The sequence below is a fragment of the Trachemys scripta genome, chromosome 1 (assembly GCF_013100865.1).
Source record: "Trachemys scripta elegans isolate TJP31775 chromosome 1, CAS_Tse_1.0, whole genome shotgun sequence".
In the NCBI taxonomy this organism is placed as follows: Eukaryota; Metazoa; Chordata; order Testudines; family Emydidae; genus Trachemys; species Trachemys scripta.
The window spans coordinates 7354795-7367118 of NC_048298.1; positions in this window are offsets into that span (position 1 = coordinate 7354795).

A 12324-nucleotide genomic window follows, 5' to 3' on the forward strand; every position below is an offset into this window, starting at 1 on the left:
ATGACAGTGGTACAATGGGAGCCAAGGACACTCAGCGCATCAAAGACTGGGTCCCTGGATAGTTAGAATGCCAAGCAGGGCTTCTATATTGTGTCGTAAGTCTTATGGAAATCTCATCACTCAGATACCACGGTGCTGGGCTTGGTGGAAGGACCTTCATAGAATAGAATTACTCTACAAACAGCTTTTTCCTATGGTAAACAGGCATTAACATAGTCTATGGATGGAATAGAATCCTTCCTCCAGAAATGTATAATGCAGTTTCTAGCTACTGACAAGACAACTCCCTCGGACTAATTATGATCTCACCTACACCAGGGCAATTCAGGAGTAACTCTGCTGAAGTCAAACGAATTGCAAGGGTAAGAAATAAGAATCTGCCATCCCCCATGTGTTTTACTAGTACACTTATCACGCCAGTATCTGGAGATGCTGGACAATGAAAATCAATTGGTCAATGTCACTTTTATTTATAATTGGTCTTCAGTCATTTTCACTCTCTAGTTCTCATGCACTAGCATAATGCTGCAATGTATAGTTGTAAGCACCACAGGGAATTCCTGGTTTAGTTAAAAATGTATGATATATATAGAATAGAAATGTTATTGGGCTTAGGTTTGTAAAAGCTTCTTCTGCAGAAAACCTACATTTTGACTGTATTTGGCCTGACTGTTGCTTTAGCATCCATTTGCTGAAGGAGAGCTGGGTACAAAAAATCTACAAGAAATATGGGCCTCCCCCACAATTTTAGTTCAGCTGTTTTGGAACGATGGCTTTGTTTTTGGCCATTGCCTTTGTTTTTGCTTTGCAAAATGATGTATGTATGGCACCTCTGAAAAACAAGGTTGAATTCTCGCTTAAATACGACGATTTTTTATACACATTGATATTTTCAAATTAGAATCCCAAAGTGGCACTTAGCAGAGGAAACAGACGCAAATGAAATCAGGATCTAGTTTCCGCTGGCACTGACTAAGGAAGGGACCTTCCCATAATCCACAGCTAATAGCTTTCCCCCTCTCCTTTGAACCTTATCTGTTCCACCTGCTGTATCCTTGCTTAACACCACGACACTTCAGGGTTTCAGCTTCATACATCAGTACTTATGGGATGCCAAGAAGGCATTTTTTCCTGTGCTTTTGGGCTTGTGGTCTTTTAGCAATGCTGAGGCATTTCCGAATTATTCACATAGTTATTGCTTGGAGTTGGACAATTTTTTTTTTACTCAGTCAATAAGTAAAGCTGAGTTAATCAGTTCAACAGGCAATGCGGATAAGATGGAAGTTGGGAAGAATTTTTACTCTTCTGAAGATTTAGTAGTCAGATATTACAGACTTGAGTAAATTCTAATTGTGTTTCCAACTCTACATTTAATAAATGGACCACGGCGAGGAAAGAAAAGGTCTGTGAGCAGTGGGAGGAAAAACAGGAAATGAGACCATAAATCAAGTCTGGTCTTGGAAATGACAGGCTGGCTGGCTGCAAATTCTGCAGCTGTACTTAGTGCTGATGTGCACCATGCCAATCCGATAAAAACGTATAAACATCAATAATCATATAATAATATGACATAATATGAATATATTCAGCTTTGAAATCCATAACACCTCCCCTCCGAGGATCCCAAAGCACATTACAAGCATTAACTAATTAAGCCTTGCAACTGCTTTCCGTATATAGCTAAGTGATATATTGGAGTCACACAAGCTGTCATTGAAAAGTGGTCATCTGTTGAGAATTGTTTGCCGCGATCGTGATCTGCGGTGGCAATTTGGCGGGAGGTCCTTCGCTCCCAGGCGGAGTGAGGGACCGTCCGCCAAATTGCCGCTGAAAACCTGGACATGCCGCCCCTCTCCGGAGCGGCCGCCCCAAGCACCTGCTTGAGAAGCTGGTGCCTGGAGCCGGCCCTGTGTCTGGTACAGGAAATGGAGAACAAGGCTGTATACCCGGGGTTCTAAAACTATGGGCCAATGACCAGTGGTGTTCTGTCGAGAGCTGGTAGATCGCAGGATCCTATCTCCTCCTTCAGATAGTAAATGGCCAACCAGCCAATGTGAAGTTTGGTCTTCAGAATTTTACAGCATGCTTTGGATGGGTAACTAGGCCTCCATGCTCACTGCATGATATCCTGTTGCAGCAATGGGATGAGATGAATTTGCCCTTTACTGTTCAGCAAAGATGAGAATTATTCATCTTTTCTCACTGAATCAGGTCATTAACCATGAAGATTCATGAAAGCAAACCATGCAGATGTGACTTAGCCACATATAGAACGCTGTGTATCTCAGTAATACCAGCTGCTAACTGCTACTGGCAGGACGGCTGTAGGCCATGCTGCAAAATCCCAGCTGGTGCTGGCCTTAAAGTAACAGGAACAAAACATGAAGAGCATGAAGAGCGAAAGGTAGTAATTTTAGGCACTGATCCCAAGGTGTCTCCAGCTGCCTGGAAAGTCAATGGGAGTGGAGGATGCTCAGCGCCTTGCAAAATCAGGCCTTTATTTTAGGTTTGCAAAGCTCACCAAAGGAAGTTGATCACGAGGTGGAAGGCAGTCAGGCCTTACCAGATGCTTTGCAAAGCCTTTTTATTTTCTTTTTCCTCACTAAGGACAAAATTCTGCTTTCACCTCCCCAAGGTGGCACCTGACACCGATATTCTGCTCCCTGTGTGTGGAACTCCTGCTGAGGTCTATGAGAAGCATATGCCTATTGGGAGGGCAGAATATGAGTTGGACTCCAGTGCGTAACAGAGAGCAGAATTTTGCCTTTCAAGGATAAAGGGCGTGCCCCTGCTCTTATTAAAGTCTCTGAGAGTTGTGTCCCTGATTTCAATGGGAGCAGGATTTGGCCACGTATGGAGGTGCAGTACTCAACTCTTAGCTTCACGGCATGTCAAACAAGCATTGTCCATGTCTAGGTCTATTTGCAGCAATGAAAGAGGGTGCCCAAGTGTAGTCGGCTGGCTTTCAGCCTGGGCTCACTCATCATCTCTTTATGTCTTACCCCTGGGTGCCTTCTGGAGCCCCACATCCCTGGGCAAGCTCATTGCTCCCTGCAGGAGATGCACTCACTCCGGGGGTCCTTTCTGAGTCTAATTATCTCCAGTCCCTAGCACTGCTCCTCAGGTCCAGCTACAGAGCCCTGACAGAGAGCTGACATCCAGAGCCCCTCTCAAGGTTGCAGTGTCTGTCTGCCATAAACAAAGAGTGGAGGGAAGGGAAGGCTAGTCACTGCCTTGGGCTGGGTTCCACAAGCTACAAGACTCCCTAGAAGTCTCTAGCAGCCTCTCTTGAGCAAACTTTCCTCCCTGCTTCTGTGGCCAGCTTCACCTTTTTAAGTGCCCATTTTCCAGGAAGCGTGTGTTCTGCAGGTGCACCTAGCTGACTCTGCCCGAGTGCAGGGACGCTAGGCTTGCTGTCAGTGGGATGGGGGTGTGTCCCATACATACTCCCCAGCCCCCATGTCACCGGGTCGGCGCAGGCTCTCCCACTTTTGTGCCTGCACCCTGTGTTTAGGCTGGTATAATAAAGAGTGTTCACTCCTCCTTTTGTTGGATCACCCCAGTGTCTTTATTTACAGTGCTTGTGCAGTTCTCAGATCCCCCAACAGTTGGTGCCCCACAGACCCTCCTCAGGGTCTCCTGGCCCTTGTTGGCAAGGAGCAAGCAGGGGTGGCTCCAGGCACCAGACCTCCCAGCATGTGCTTGGGGCGGCACCTGGAGGGGGGCGGCGCTCACCCGGGGAGAGCGGGGCCGTGGCCGGGCTCGCCGCCCTCCCCCCGGCACTCTGGCCGGCCGGGGAGAGCGGGGCCGCCCTCCCCCGGCGCTCCGGCCGGCCGGGGAGAGCGGGGCCGTGGCCAGGCTCGCTGCCCTCCCCCAGGCGCTCCGGCTGGCGAGGGAGAGCGGCCCGCGGCCGGGCTCGCTGCCCTCCTCCCGGCGCTACGGCCAGTCGGGAAGAGTGGGGCCGCGGCCGGGCTCGGCGCCCTCCCCTTCTGTGCTCCCCGCCGGGGGCGGGGGGAGGGGGGCGGCGGGAAGCTTTTTTGCCTGGGGTGGCAAAAAAGCCAGAGCCGGCCCTGGCAAGGAGACAGAGATACTACCGTTCTGTGTCCTCCCAGGCTAGCCTCCCCACTGATGTCTGCCCAGGGCTTTTATAGCCCTCTCCAGCCCCAGCCCAGTTGTCACTACTTAGCCCAGCATGTTTGTCTGAGCCAGCCCTCGTTAGGGCTTGCAGCTGGGCTCCCTGCTGAGTACCTGCATCTCTACACCTGGCCTAGTGGCCAGAGAGCAGGCTGTAGCCAGCATTTTGGCAGGACTTTAAAGAGGGTTTTACCCCTGCCCTGCCACACTCCCCAAGACAGAAAGGTTTTTTTGTTCAGGCATCTCTCCAGTCCCAATCTCTCAGGGAAAAAAATCTGCATTTGCATGCTCCTTTCCGGTTCAGTGCTGCATCCAGAAGTCACTGTGACTGGTGCCAAGATTGGACTGAGGATGTCGCACTCAGGGCAGATCGCAAGAAACATGGCAGGCACACCCCAAAAACTGGTGAGTCATTCTATAATTAGATTCACCAAACCAGTAACAAAAGAGCTTCTGTAGCACCACACTGGTTAACAAGAAGTCAAACTCAGTCCCCTTTAGGCATTCCAGCCCTTGGTTCTCATCCACACAAATTGGTCTTATATGATGAGAGGTTATTGAAAACCCAATTCACCATACATGAAGTTCTACCAATCCCAAAAGATCAGACACTTATCCCCAGGTCAATATATATTTCAGATCTTATTCAAATATCATGCTGTTGGCCAATCCTTCGTAAACTAACTAAAGATTTATTAATAAAAGAAAAGAAGAGAGTTATTGAATGGTTAAAAGATCATATACATTACAAATGATTGCAAGTCCTTAGATCATATTTGTAGCATTTCTGGGGAGTTTGCTGGTTTGCTCAAAGTCTCTCTGGAATCATTCCAAAGAGTAATCCAAATGGCAGCTTAGGTGTAGAATCTGTTAGCATCCAGACAAGAGGGCTACAGTGAGCAGGCCCTCACACAGGGAAGCAACGGAGAACCTGCCCGAGAACTGGGAGTGCAGAGTGGCTGACTGGGGACGCCCCAGGACAGAAGCCAGGAGGAGCACTGTGCCCAAGAGGAATCACCTGAGAAGGACAAACCAGAGCTGGACTAGTATCACTTTTGCCCAGAGCTGTATGGGTTGTGAGTACTGGGGGCTTGTGACCTTTCATGGGAAATAAGGAGGGAGGCTGTAGCTAGCTAAGTGGGGAGATTGTTGCTCTGTGTGGGTTTGCAGAGAGCAGCAAGAAGGCAGCGCCGGAGGGGTTTGTTGTCGAAAGTTTACTTTTGCCAAAGATGACCAGGAATCCCCAAGACTCCCTGCCAGACTGGTTTCAGAGTGATAGCCGTGTTAGTCTGTATCAGTAAAAACAATGAGGAGTCCTTGTGGCACCGTAGAGACTAACAAATTTATTTGGGCATAAGCAGAATTAATTTGGGTAGAACTGGAATTAATTTGCAAACTGGACACCATCAAATTAGGCCTGAATAAAGACTGGGAGTGGATAGGTCATTACAAAAACTAATTTCCTCATACTAATTTCCTCCTACTGTTACTCACACCTTCTTGTCAACTGTTTGAAATGGGCCATAGAATCATAGAATATCAGAGTTGGAAGGGACCTCAAGAGGTCATCTAGTCCAACCCCCTGCTCAAAGCAGGACCAATTCCCAGCTAAATCATCCCAGCCAGGGCTTTGTCAAGCCGGGCCTTAAAAACCTCCAAGGAAGGAGACTCCACCACCTCCTTGGCAATACCTCCCAGCTTTGTGTCATCCGCAAACTTTATCAGCCCACTCCTACAATTGGTTCCGAGGTCAGTAATAAATAGATTAAATAAAATGGGTCCCAAAACCGAACCTTGAGGAACTTCACTGGTGACCTCCCTCCAACCTGACAGTTTACCCTTCAATATGACCCGCTGCAGTCTCCCCATTAACCAGTTCCTTATCCACCTCTGGATTTTCATATCGATCCCCATCTTTTCCAATTTAACCAATAATTGCTCGTGCGGTACAGTATCAAACGCTTTACTGAAATTAAGGTATATTAGGTCCACCGCATTTCCCTTATCTAATAAGTCTGTTACTTTCTCAAAGAAGGAGATCAGATTGGTTTGGCATGATCTGCCTTTGGTAAAACCATGTTGTAATTTGTCGCAATTGTCCTTGACCTCAAGGTCCTCAACTACTTTCTCCTTCAGAATTTTCTCCAGGACCTTGCACACTACAGATGTTAAACTGACAGGCCTGTAGTTACCCGGGTCACTTTTTTTCCCTTTCTTGAAAATAGGAACCACATTAGCTATTCTCCAGTCCAACGGTACCACCCCAGAGTTTACAGAGTCATTAAAACTTATCGCTAAGGGGCCTGCTATTTCTCGCGCCAATTCCTTCAATATTCTCAGATGAAGATCATCCGGTCCGCCCGACTTAGTCCCGTTAAGGTGTTCAAGTTTGGTTTCTACCTCGGATACGGTAATCCCCCCTCCTGTATCTCCCTCTGTCACGCTGCTAATATTCCTAATCCCTTCATTGGCCTCATTGAACACCGATGCAAAATATTCGTTTAGATATTGTGCCATGCCTAGATTATCCTTAATCTCCTCTCCAGCTATAGTCTTCAGCGGTCCCACTTCTTCTTTCTTTGCTTTCTTCCTATTTATATGGCTGTAAAACCTCTTACTGTTGCTTTTAATTCCCCTCGCAAGGTCCAACTCTACACGGCTTTTGGCCTTTCTCACTCCATCTCTACATGCTCTGACCTCACTAAGGTAAGTTTCCTTACTGATCCCTCCCCTCTTCCACTCTTTGTACGCTTTCTGTTTTTTCCTAATCGCCCCTTTGAGACGGTCACTCATCCAGCTCGGTCTAAATCTCTTGCTTACTAACCTTTTTCCCTTTTTTGGGATACAGGCCTCCGACAGCTCATGCAGCTTTAACTTAAAATAATCCCAGGCTTCTTCTGCCTTTAGATCCATTAATACATTTGCCCAATCCACTTCCCTTACCAGTCCTCTTAATTTGTTAAAATTAGCCTTCTTAAAATTATAAACCCTAGTCTTTGATTTAATTCTGTTACTCCTTCCATTTAGTTTAAACCGAATTAGCTCATGATCACTGGAGCCCAAGTTGTCCCCTACAACCACTTCCTCAACGAGGTCCTCACTACTCACCAAAACCAAATCCAAAATGCCTCCCCCCTCGTCGGTTCAGCTACCACTTGATGAAGGAATTGATCAGCAAGCACATCTAGGAACATCTGAGCCCTATTATTGCTACTAGCATTTGTTCCCCAATCTATATCTGGGAAGTTAAAGTCCCCCATAATTACACAGTTCCTATTAGTATTTACTTCCCTAAACACATTAAATAGTTCTTTATCCATATCCTGGGTTGATCCCGGCGGTCTATAGCACACCCCAAGCACTATCCCTGGAGAAGCTCTAGTAGTTCTTTTACCCAGTGTGAGTATCGCCCAGACGGACTCCGTCTTATCTATTCCATCAACTATTATTTCTTTACAGCTTATCTCATTATTGACATACAATGCCACCCCCCCCACCTTTACCTTTGTTCCGGTCGTTCCTAAACAGCGCATACCCTTCCATATCTGTATTCCAGTTGTGACTGCCGTTCCACCACGTTTCAGTTATTCCTACGATATCCGGTTTCAATTCTCGGACCAGGAGCTCCAATTCCTCCATTTTATTACCTAGGCTTCTCGCATTGGTGTATAAACATCCTAATGTATGCCGTTTAGCCTGTCTCCCATTAGTAACACAATTTGTTACAGACCCCTTACTGTTCATCCCCCCTCTCCTTCTTATGTCCAATCCCATCCCCCCGGCTATATCTCCTCTTATCTCATCACTCGCCTTTTCAATGTTGGAATCTGGCGTGGAGATTAACTGTACATCTCCCAACCGTCTCCCACAACTTCCTAGTTTAAAGCTCTTTTGATGAGATGAGCCAGCCTCCCTCCCAGAAGTCTATTTCCTTCTCTACTCACGGGATGGACTTCACCTGAGAAGAGCTGTCTGTCCCCGAAAGCCTCCCAGTGGCCATACAGTCCAAAGCCTTCCTTATAGCACCACTCCCTTAGCCAACTATTTATTCTCACAATCCTATCAGCCCTTTGCTGCCCTTCTCTAGGAACAGGCAGAATCCCACTAAAGATAATCTGAACCTCTATCTCCTTGAGCGTCTTACCCAGCCTGGCATAATCTCCCTTGATTCTCTCTAACGAGAACCTAGCAGTGTCATTCGTTCCTACATGAAGGATTATCAAGGGGTTCTTACCTGCTCCTTTTAGTATCCTTTTCAATCGCAGGTCCACGTCGCGTATCTTTGCGCCTGGTAGACAGCACACCCTTCTGTTTTCTGGGTCCGCCCTGGTCACAGGCCTGTCTAATCTCCTCGGTAAAGAGTCCCCAATCACATACACCTGCCGTCGCCTGGCAACACTGCGATCTACTAATCTATTCTCTGATCCCTCTAGTCCTAACCCGTGTCTGTTCCTATCTTCCCTTATACTCCCCCTTGTGCCTTCCTGAATCTTCTGGGGTCCCAGATTTGGTGCTGTCTCCATCAACTCCTCCCCTCTCTCTATCGGACTAGCTGCTCTTCTCTTTTTCCTCACCCTCCCACCTTCAGTCACCACCTGCTGCCCCCCCTCCTCGTTATCCAAACACCCAAACCTGTTCCTGAGTTCTATTTCCCCTTCACTAGCCCTCCTTTTCCTTGGCCTGCTTCTCACGGTCACATGCTTCCACTGCCCTTGTTCTCCCCCTAACATTCCCCCCTCACAGTCCTCTACCTCTGCTTCCACCTGCACCCCTGAGCATCCCCCTTCAGTCCCTCCTTGCCTGTCCTCCATCAGCTGCTCGAACCCCCATCTAAACTCCACCAGGGTATCTACCTGCATCTCCAACCCCTTAATCTTTTCTTCCAGTAACGCTATTAGGCGGCACTTCATGCAAACATACCTCTGTTCAGGCTCACCTGCTAGAACTATATACATACCACAGCTTCCACATGCAGCCATCTGCATTCTGTCCCCTGCTGCTTGGCTCATGGCTGCTGCAGTCTCTGCCCACAGCTCCTGGGGATAAAAAGCACACCACACACCGGGCCCTCCTGCCTCCCCAACTCCAACTCCAACTCCCCTGTTAGCAGCCCTGTTTGCTGCTCGCAGCTGTGCCGCTGCCTGGCTGGGCGGCCGCTTTTATGGGCCCCCTACTCAGCCAAGCCCCGCCCCCTACTCAGGGCTCGGCGTCCCTCCCAGCACCCTGCCCCTACAGGCCTCTACACACACACAAGGACTACAAAGACAGACACAAGTACAGATACCTTCTCCTCCAATGAGACTCCCACTCAAACTCCCCTGTTTGCTGCCTCCTGGGCTGCTGCCTGGCTGGGCGGCCGCTTTTATGGGCCCCCTACTCAGGGCTCGGTGGCCCTCCCAGCACCCTGCCCCTACAGGCCTCTACACACACACAAGGACTACAAAGACAGACACAAGTACAGATACCTTCTCCTCCAATGAGACTCCCACTCAAACTCCCCTCTTAGCAGCCCTGTTTGCTAACTCCTGGGCCGCTGCTCTTTAATGAAGACTAGATGCCTTTCTGGAATGTGTGTGCCCAAAAAGTAACTATTGTACTATACAGGAAGCCTATGATATGCAGGGGGTTAGATGAGATGCTCTAAAGGTCTCTTCTGGCCATAAAGTCTACTAATTTTGGAAACACTGAGTGTAGCATTGGGAGCAGCCTCTGATGTTTTACTGTCTAGCCGGCTTGCTTCCTAGAATGAAGATGCATTGAGTGGGGTGATCCCCAGAGAGTAGCTCAAACCTTCAAAGTGTCAGGCCAGCAGCAGGACATTAGCACTTCAGGGGATGGGTGGGTGTGGCAGTGACATCACAAAGGCTTTTTGAAGAACCTCAGCCTATTGGTCAAAGGTGTTAGGGAGGTGGTGACCTCAGAGAGAGATGCTGACATCAGCCAGGCAGGACAGGGGCGCAGGGCCAGGGAAACCTCAGAGACCCCTGTGGCTTTGCTTCAGCAAGTCTCCTTCTCGAGGTCTCTCTTTGAGGACTGAGAGAGTATTAGGGTTCACGTATGTGAGTGCGAGCAGGAGCCTCTTTCGAGTTTTCTCCGTTCCTTTTACTGATTTTACTAGAAAACAGACGTCCCTGTTTAGAAGGTAAGAGCCTCCAAGAGGTTTTGGATCCTGCTCAGTCTGATCCATCTGGTGCTACCTGAATTCTAGGCATGGAAAACACTAGTTTAAGGTGGCAGAATTTTATTCCCTCCCTGGGATTTTGTCCCGTGGAATCACTGGGGACATTAGGGTTTGTCCTTTTCGTTTTACCTTTTCCTCCATCCCTCCTTCCTTTCTCTTCATCTCTTACTTCTTTTGTCCTTTCTCCTGTTCCCCTCCCACCACCAGGAGTGGTGTGTGTGTGTGTGTGTGTGTGTGTGTTGCTGAGGGTGCTCTTCACCTCCCCTTGTGGGAAGTTGATCCAAAACTGTGGGGTTGAAATAGTGCTTGGACTCCACTGACACTAGATGCTGCCATCCTGTGGCTTAGCATTAGTGTCTGGGATGACTTGGGGCAAGATCTCAACCTCCCCGCAACCCATCCTCATTACCACTACAAAAGTGATTTTTCCTCCCTTGGTATTCTACTGTTAATTGAATTGTCTCCTTAGCATTGCCTCCCCACTTGGTAAGGCAACTCCCATCTTTTCATGTACTGTGTATATATACCTGCTACTGTATTTTCCACTCCATGCATCTGATGAAGTGGGTTCTAGCCCACGAAAGCTTATACCCAAATAAATTTGTTAGTCTCTAAGGTGCCACAAGGACTCCTTGTTGTTTTTACTGCCAGACTGGAACTTTGCCCAGAACTCCTGAACGTAGATACATTGTTCGGTGTCTGGCCTTTCATATTGTGGTGCCACTGGACCTGTGGGGCTTTGTGTTGGATGTAACCCTGTTTTACCGCTCACCCTATCTTCCACCCTCTGTTTTTCTCCATTCATCCCTCTGTAAATAAATATTTCATTTCCTATATTCATTGTACTAATCCTGTGTGTGTGTGTATTTACTCCAGGAAGTGTGGAACAAGTGTCTCTGGGATAGAAGGGAGTTTCCCTGCTGCATTCTGCACGTGCCTTTTCTTGGCCGGAGCTGTCTGCAGAGCAGACTCCATCTTGGCCACGCAGGCGCTAAAGTTACATGTGGTGGGCTCATTAGCATTTATTTGTTTGTAAATGGCTGGCAATGCTGGCCTTCACCATTCTCCGGATTCAGTTTATAACCTATCATTTGTATATTATGTGGTTTGAGAATTAATCCTAACTCAAAGGAATACATCCAGTCAAGGATGATTCCCAAACTAAGGCTTGGTCTACACTACCCCCCTAATTCGAACTAAGGTACGCAACTTCAGCTACGTGAATAACGTAGCTGAAGTTCGAAGTACCTTAGTTCGAATTAGTTCGAACTTACCTTGGTCCACACGCGGCAGGCAGGCTCCCCCGTCGACTCCGCGGTACTCCTCTCGGCGAGCTGGAGTACCGCAGTCGACGGCGAGCACTTCCGGGTTCGACTTATCACGTCCAGACTAGACGCGATAAGTCGAACCCAGAAGTTCGATTTCCAGCCGTCGAACTACCGGGTAAGTGTAGCCAAGGCCTAAGGCAGAAGAGTGGCAGCATGTCTTAATCTGGCTATAAAAGCGTGCTGCATGGGAACTTAACATACAGCATCACAAGAAGGGAATGTGATAATTAAGCTAATAAAGCGACCACACAGCCATTTAAAATACACTTGATATATTGGAAGTTTATAAATTTGAGACTGACTTTTTGCTAATGCACCTCAAAAATGGGTACAGTTCAACCAGAAATCGGTAGGAGCCTTTGGGTTTGTGCTCATTGTTAAGACTGTATTTGTTACAATGCTCTGTGTTAGTACCTTCCCCCAGTCCCAAAAAACATGACTATCTAATAGCTGGAGAAGGGACCTGGGAGTCAGGAGACTTGGGTTCTATTCCTGGATCTACCACTGACTTGATAAGTGACCTTGGACAAGTATCACAGGGTGGTCCCCTGAAAGTACTTTCCAGACTCAGTAACTAACCACAGCCACCACCATGCCTTATTAGATATTATATTTATAATCAATAGCCAACTTCCCTACTTACTTCTGGGGAAGGGTGAAGTAAATGCCAGTTCTGCATAC